At 44.0% G+C, this 8,730-nt stretch overlaps 2 protein-coding genes across 3 annotated transcripts in view; both read right to left on the bottom strand.

Annotated features, from left to right (window-relative positions):
* Window positions 1–8,730, bottom strand: part of LOC127951901 (patched domain-containing protein 3) — a 126,378-nt gene that overhangs the window by 73,417 nt on the left and 44,231 nt on the right. The gene's annotated exons all lie outside the window — the stretch shown is intronic.
* Window positions 1–8,730, bottom strand: part of LOC127951902 (patched domain-containing protein 3-like) — a 126,378-nt gene that overhangs the window by 73,417 nt on the left and 44,231 nt on the right. The window lies entirely within an intron of this gene.

Here is an 8,730-nt window from a genome sequence, read left to right as displayed (position 1 = left end):
CAAAAAGCATTAATAATTTTTGGTTTAAAAAATGACAAATTTTAGCAATGTTCCTTAAATGAAAGAATTCTGTTTTTAATATGAGAATTAAAACTTATATCTGAGTCTAGAATTACACCAAGAAATGTGACCTCTAAGCAAACCCAAGGAGTCAATTTAACCAATTTCTAATACACCATTTCTCTTTTAGTCTTAGGGCCAAACAATAGAATATCAGTTTTATCCTCATTTAACTTAAAAAAAAAATTGTTGCTCATCCACTTATTCACTGCCATAAGGCAGGATGTGATGGGGTTAATAGCCACAATGTCATCTGGCTCAACAGAAATGTATAGCTGTGTATAATAATAAAGAGCCTAGACAGCTTCCTTGTGGAACTCCTTGTGGAACTGCATAATGGGATTTCTGTTTCTCAGACACATAATTGCCAAGTTGAACAGAAAAATGTTTGCCCTTAATATACGTTTTAAACCATGATTTGAACACTGTCTTCTTCCACTGGTCAAAATGTAAACTAAATTGTATGGTCCCTGGCATTGGTCCAAGTTGCGACAAATGTCAAGTAGAACCAGCTAATTTATCTAGCATGTTCTGGCCCTGTCCTGCTCTTGTCTTATTTCTTGGATTCTGTCTTTGATTCACTTTCAGCTATCACATCTATTAACATTCATCCTTCTCTGTTAACTGGCCTGTTTGGAGTTACCCCTCAAACTTATGAGTTGGCATTTTATTTTGCTGAGTTAGTAGCATTTGTCTCTGTACTAGCGAGGTGTTTTATTTTGTTGCTTTGGAAATGTCCTCACCCCCCCCCCCCATACTCAGTGGATAAAAGATGCCTTATTCTTTGTTAAATTGAAAAGAAATAAAGAAATAAACACAGCAATTGAAGTTCCATGTTTGAATTTTCAAGAATTCGGTAACCCCTTCTCAATTTTGTGCAAGTTACTTCCAAACTGTAATACATTATAGATTACTTGTTACTGTCATTTAAAAGTAATTCCTTACCTTACAATATTACTATCTCAAAATTGTAATGCGTTACATGACTTCTGTATTACTTTTGAGTTAATTTCACCAAAATAACTACAGAAGTAGAACTTAAAGGTGCTGTATGTAGGATTGACCCCCGAGTGGTTGAACTAGGTCTTGCAGTCCAAATTCAAAATATTGGAGAGGGTTTTTTTTCACCCGGCCCATCCTCCTCAGACTTGACGCACATGCAGGTTACCAGATTGATGACATCAACAAGAACTGATGAAATTAAATACGCTGTGTTTTCCGCTAACTGGCAACCCGGGGTGACAAAACACATTTGGGTAAACTGGCAGTGGGCTGGTCACACAAACCAAAACATCTACAGACATGCATTTCCGGTCCAGAATGCACATCTTCAAAGGAGAATTACTGACTGTAGCATTGTTTTTCAGATAAACAAGTATGTTAAAAGTATGGTAGCGGTAAAGTGATTATCTGGCGATATCTGTGAATTGCTTGGGTCTATTCATATTAGAAACAACAAGACTATGTGTAAACTCTAATGCCATATGCAATTGTAAAATGACAAGAAGCGCATACGTCCATCTTGCGAATGTACAGTCTCCTGCCATCTTCACGCATTAGCTACTTTTCCACTTTTCCGTCATGCCAGTATCCTCCCGACACTCCTGTAAAACCGCCCTAAACATGCCTTCACTGGACTACGTCACACAATACAAAGTTCCACCAATGAGAGGGAGATTAATGAAAAAAAATTGCTAAACAACTATGTCAGTTGTCGTTTAGTCTTTATTTCTAAACTTGGACACAACACACAGCTATTGCCTGAACACAAACGGGAAATATAACTTATTTGCTGCATTTTTGATTCATCAATGTCTTGCGGTCTTGCTGTTTTTTTTCTTTTCTTTGAACAATTAATTTTGGGCTAAAAGTGTTACTGAACATGTAACGATCAAAATATTACTGAAAATTGATTAGTAATGCCTTACACTACTGCGTTACAGCAAAAAGTAATATGTTACTGTAATGCATTACTTTTGTAATGCGTTACTCCCAAAACTGCCCTTTTTGGAGCATGTTAAGTCTGTGCGGCTAGATAAAGAGTCTCAGTTGATTGATTGCCGACCCTGCACCGCATAATAAGTATGTTCTTACCAGACAGGCACTATATGAGCACAATATTTGCTGCACGTAAACCCCAACCTCCCCTTTTCTCCTAAGTTGCTATTCAGGTTACTCCCCTCAACTCACTGGACTAATTATTGTTTACTTTGTTTCAACTTATGTTTGAGCCCGCCTGAACCCGCCAAAAGGGGCGGGGCATCAAGCTATATAAGCAGCCGTCTCACCCAGGCAAACTGATTCATTCTCCTTCAGCAATGACTGATATCTCTCATTGAGACCTGAAGCTAATCAAGCAGCCAAGATCACCACTGACCAGCTCACTGTTTTGTGAAGTAGATGAGCCACTTCTCCCTGCTCTCCGCCCTCTAGCAGCTCACTGCCCACAAGCAGCACACTGCTTCTAGCAGCCATCCGCCTTTGCAGCTCTTCGCCTGGTTAAACTATGCTGCTGGAAAACCAGCTCACGCCGCGGCCTGAGTTCCGACAGTGCTTTTGCTCTGCTAAGCGCTACCCCCTTCTCAAGCAGCAGGGACCCCAGCCCAAGATAGTGCTGGAACCGGCACCTCAGAAGTCAACCTGATGCAACAGTCAGGAACAGGGGAAGGCTAAGTCCAGCTGCGGCCGTACCACCCTCCAAATTGCCTCGTCTTGCCTTCCCATTAACCTGTTCTGTTCTGGGTTTTCAAAGCTATGCGTTTGTTGCCCATTATTCAATGGCGTGTTCCAATCGTATGTGACAGGCGAGGATGTGCAAGTTCTTTGCTCAAAGCTAAAACCTATGCTGGTGAAAAGGGCCATAGAAGTGGTCCCCCCATCACAGTGTGAATCAGGCTTCTACAGCAGGTTCTTCCTTGTCCCCAAAAAGGATGACTGTCTCAGACCCATCCTTGATTTAAGACATCTGAACCATGCAGAATGATCACTTTGAAGCAGATGCTCATGCAAATATGCCCAGAGGACTGATTCATTTCCCTGGATTTGAAAGATGCTTACTTTCACATTCTGAAGTACCTTGCTTTCAGAAACCTCTACGCCTGGAATGGTTCTGCCACTCAAGGGGTTTTTAAAAGATGTTAGTTCTCAAGAGCTCAGCTCTGCAGCTGGGTATGCTCTACATGTGGCCACTAAAGTTTTGGGTAAAACGTCAAGTCCCACTCCATGCTTAGTGGCAAAGTTGCCACATGACCAAGGTGAGCCAGAGATCCAGAGCAACCCTGGCCCCTTGGATGAACCTCAGCTGGTACGAGCAGGGGGAAGCGGTGGGGATAGTTGGCAGATGGGCTGGGGAGCCCTGTGTGAAGACCATTTGACCTTTGATGTCTGGACGAGTGCAGAAAGCAAACTCTATATCAACCGCTTGGAAATGCTGGCTATATGTCGAGCTCTCTACGCTTTCTTACCACACCTGGCAGGGAACCATGTCTTAGTCCAGTTGGACAACATGACAGTGGTGTCCTTCATAAATCGCCAAGATGAGATCTCCTCAAAAGCCCTATTCACTCTAGTGAAAAGTATCCTACAGTGGGCCCAGCACCACCTGCTCTCCTTAAGGGAGCGCAACACGTTGTCCCAGAGGAACCTCCCCTCAGAGGAATGGAGGCTCCATCCGCAGACTGTTCAAAGGATTTGGGATGTATTTGGGAGGGCAGAAATTCAACCTCTTCACCTCGAAGACAATTCTCATTGTCCAGTCTATTTTTCATGACTGGCCCAGGCTCCTCCTTTATGCTTTACCACCCGATCAATCTGATCCCCCAGGTCATCAGATGAATCAGGGAGGATGCCCACAAGGTCCTCCTGGTAGCCCCTCTATGGAGGAGATAACCATGGCTCTCGGACCTGTCGTAGCTTTCGCTAGTGGAGCCATGACCCATCTCCTTAAGATGGGACCTCCTCTCTCAAGCAAACGGAACAATATGGCACCACAGACCCGAACTGTGGGCTTTCCATGTATTGCCTCTCAACTGGAGTCATTAGAGCATCCCAGAGAGTGCCATGAATACCATATTACAGGCTAGAGCTCCATCGACAAGGTCGGGGTGAAGACCCATTGACTTGTGACATATCTCGAAATACTGTCCTTCCTCGAGAATTCAATGGATAGATTAGATTAGATTAGATTCAACTTTATTGTCACTGCACATGTAGGTACAAGGCAACGAAATGCAATTAGCATCTAACCAGAAGTGCAATAAGCAGTAAGTACAGAATTAAGGTCTATAATATGTACAATAACTATACAGGTAAGTATTATGGACATAATTTACAGATATTAAATACTATAAGCACGATATACAGATAGGTGTACTATGAACATACTATACAGATGGGCTATGTAAAAGTGTATGTACACTATAGGCAGAACTATGAACATAATTTACAGTATTGCAATGGACAGTAAAGTGCATAGAAAATATTACAATGTGCAAATGGATTATACAGTGTTCCTGGATGAACAGACAGTAGTGCAAGTAATAACAAGTTACTGTTTTTTGCTTGTTGTGAATAAATAAATAAATCAGAGTGTTGAAGAGGGGGAGGAGTCTATGTGTGGTGTGGGGGGTGTTGAGGGGTGTCAGAGGGAAGAGTTCAGCAAGGAGACAGCTTTAGGGAAAAAGCTGTTCCTGAATCTTGTGGTCCTTGTTCGGAGGCTCCTGAAACGCCTCCTGGAGGGGAGGAGGTTAAACAGTGTGTGGTCAGGGTGAGAGGAGTCCTTAAGAATGCTGCGAGCTCGACGTAGACAGCGTTTCCTCTGGATGTCCTCAAGAGCAGGAAGTGGTGTCCCTGTGATGCGCTGGGCAGTTTTCACCACCCTCTGCAGTGCCTTGCGGTCAGCCACTGAGCAGTTCCCATACCAGACTGTGATGCAACTGGTCAGGATGCTCTCGATCGCACACTGGTAGAAGTTCACCAGGATGGATGAAGACAGCTGGTTCTTCTTCAGTGTCCTGAGGAAGAAAAGGCGCTGGTGAGCCTTCTTGACCAGGCTGGAGGTGTTTGTGGCCCAGGACAGTTCCTCCGAGATGGTGGTTCCCAGGAACTTGAAGCTGGAGACACGTTCAACAACCATCCCGTTAATGTGGATGGGGTCATGCGTGCTTCCATTCTTCTTCCTGAAGTCCACATTGAGCTCCTTGGTCTTATTGGTGTTAAGGAGCAGGTTATTGTCAGCGCACCATGTGGCCAGGTGCTGTACCTCTTCCCTGTAGGCTAGGGGTGTCCATGGTTAACCGATTAACCGATTAACCGTTAAAAATTGCGTAACCGAGTGAAACATTTTGCTCGGTTAAGTGACGTCAATGGCGTGCATTGAATTTAGTTGTAAAACATTTTTGCACCACCAGAGACCGCCAGAGCGCTCCCAGACATTTGTAATGTCCACAAGAAGAAGTCATTTTTCTAATATGAAGCGGGCAAAAAAAAGTACAGCGTTGGAGCACTTTAAAATTGACAGTGACGGGGCAAAATGCAAGTGCATTAGATATACTTAGATATACTTCAAGTACAACCTCGTTGTTGTAATCTCAACAGCCAACACCCGGGCATCATTAGGCCGGTCAGGACACACTGGATGCGTGGCGATGGGCGAAAGCATCTCAGCTGCGTGGCGTGTCTGTTTTTAATTCGGCTCCCATGTTATGTTAACAGGTTAGAGCTTGCCGACTGCCTGCGTGAGACGCGCGGCTCAGGCGCGGCTCGACGCGTGCATGCTAGAAATAGAACCGACGCCTTGTTGGAAGCGTTTCCAGGCAAAATATAATAGGAAAATATGTTTGTCATTTTGTACAGAAATACATATTAATTCATGACATTTTAAATATTTGAAAGTCTATAGGTTGACATAAATTCAGATATAAATGTAATTAAAAATTTTTTTTTATCGATTTTCAAATATTGTACCTGTCAAACATAGTCATAAGCCCTATTCGGACGGGACTAGTTTTACAGGGGGTCGTTAGAGAAATCTGCGTTTCACAGACGTACTTAGTGATTTTAATCCCGTCCGAATCTGCCACGTCTGTGTTTTTCTCACACAACCTCTGTGATAATTCCAGAGCAAATTACCTACCGTTTTTCAGCAAACTCAGTGATCCTCTGAGAAAGCTAATCCCGTCTGAATGCGAATGTCTGTGATTGCCGGTGATATTTTATTCCTTGTGTGTTTTGGCCAACGTGAATAACCGTAGATGCTCTTACCGCGCGGATGTTTGATAGATTTGCTTATAGCGGCAAATAAATAATAATAATAAAAAATACAAATAATAAAATCAAAAGCAAGATCGCGTAAACAGTTAATACCGGCTATTGTAATATCAGCATCAGGTAAGATTACTCACGTTCATTTATGTACTCAGTTACATTAAAAAAAAAAAAAAAAAAAAAGGAAAACAAGTTAAACTAAAAAGAACCACACATTAACAAGGTTTGCTATACTAGCCATTTAGTATTTATTGTGTAATAATACTAATGGCAATCATTTTGAATGAATGCAATGCACGCATACACAGCGCGTGATCTCTGTGACGCCCAGATGCACAAATCAGACCCTCCCACCTCTGTAATAAACACGGAGATACTAGTCCCGTCCGAATTGGTACATGAAAATCACAGACGTCAGGTGGTAAGAATCGAAACTCAAACGTAGTTTAGAAAACTAGTCCCGTCCCAATAGTGCTATAGCCTTAGCGAGGCGGCCGCGGAGCCTGCTTGTTACCATCGCCTAAACACGGAAAGTTACATAACTATTACTAGAGCCTGTTCCTTTATAAGATAGCCAAAGGTCGGTGTATATTTGCTTTATACATTTCAGATTGTGTTAGTGGGCGAGATTATTAGGCAGTTTTAATAGGACAATTTGACCAGAGAGATTAAATTTTGTCGGACATTTCTTTTTTTTTTTTCGGCCAATGTCCGGAAATTACCGGACAACGGAAACCCTGGCGCACACTATGGTTAACCGAGTATTAACCGCTAAGGGCCTCGGTTAACGGTTAATGAAAAACTTGAAAACGTGCAGCCCTACTGTAGGCAGTCTCATCGTTGTCACTGATGAGGCCAATCACCGTGGTGTCATCTGCAAACTTAATGATGGAGTTGGATCCATGCACAGGCTTGCAGTCGTGGGTGTAAAGGGAGTAGAGGAATGGGCTCAGCACACAGCCCTGTGGTACGCCAGTATTAAGTGTGATGGTGGTGGAGTGGGTGTGACCTGACCGAACATGCTGAGGCCTGTTGGTCAGAAAGTCCATAATCCAGTTGCAGAGGGAGGTGTTGATGTCCAGGTCTCCAAGTTTTGTGGTCAGCTTGGAGGGAATGACGGTGTTAAATGCTGAACTGAAGTCAACAAACAACATCCTAACATACGTGTTGTTATTGTCCAGGTGTGTGAGTGCAGAGTGCAGCACTGTGCATACTGCATCCTCTGTGCTCCTATTTCTGCGGTAAGCAAATTGGTGTGGGTCCAGTGTGAGTGGGAGGCAGTCTTTGAGGTGTGCTAGGACCAGTCGCTCGAAGCACTTCATAATGATGGGTGTGAGTGCTACGGGGCGATAGTCATTCAGGCACGTTGGGGAGGAGTGTTTCGGTACTGGCACAATGGATGTGGACTTAAAACATGTTGGCACAGTTGCTTGGGTGAGGGACAGGTTGAAAATGTCTGTGAAGACCCCTGCAAGCTGCTCTGCACATGCCCTAAGCACACGTCCAGGAATGCCATCCGGGCCAGCAGCCTTGCGTGCGTTGATCCGGCTCAGTGCAGTGTGGACATCTGTGGAGGTGAGTTTAAGGGGTTGGTGGTCTGCTGAGGGTGAGATTTTGGTGGCCGTCTCCTTGCTGTCGCTGTTGAAGCGAGCATAAAAAAGTCATTTAGCTCGTTAAGGAAGGAGACGTCCGTGACTGTTGGTGTGGAGTTGCTTGACTTGTAGTCACTGATGATCTGGATGCCCTGCCACATGCGTCGGGGGTCAGAGTTGGAAAAGTGTTCCTCTACCTTCAGCTTGTAGCAGTACTTGGCCTTTTTGATGCCCCTTTTCAGGTTAGCCCTGGATTTACTGTAGGCCTGAGCGTCATCTGACCTGAAGGCAGCGTTGCGGTCTTTCAGCAGAAGTCGAACCTCCTTGTTCATCCATGGCTTCTGATTAGGGTATGTTGTTATCTGTTTTTCTGTTGTTACACTGTCAATGGTGGAGTTGATGTGATCCAGTACAGAGGAGGTGTAGATATCAATGTCCGTGTGAGAGCCACAGGCAGCCTGTGAAGCAAACATACTCCAGTCAGTGTGTTGAAACCTGTCTTGAAGTAAAGAGTCTGCTCCAGTTGGCCACACTTTGATGGTCTTCACTGATGGCTTCACACGGTTGATGAGGGGTGAATTACTTAGGGGTGAGAAACAAAGAAAGGTGATCAGACTGTCCGAGGTGGGGGAGGGGGCTCGCGATGTAAGCTCCATTGATGTTTGTATAAACATGATCCAAAGTTTTGTCTCCTCTGGTGTGGCAGGAAACATGCTGGTGAAATTTGGGGAGTACTGTTTTTAATTTGCAGTGATTAAAATCACTCGCGACAATAAAAGCAGCCTCTGGGTGAGCAGTCTGTTGTTTACTAATG

This window comes from Carassius gibelio, chromosome B3 (genome assembly GCF_023724105.1).
Source record: "Carassius gibelio isolate Cgi1373 ecotype wild population from Czech Republic chromosome B3, carGib1.2-hapl.c, whole genome shotgun sequence".
NCBI lineage: Eukaryota > Metazoa > Chordata > Actinopteri > Cypriniformes > Cyprinidae > Carassius > Carassius gibelio.
This window is presented reverse-complemented; position numbering and strand designations above follow the sequence as displayed.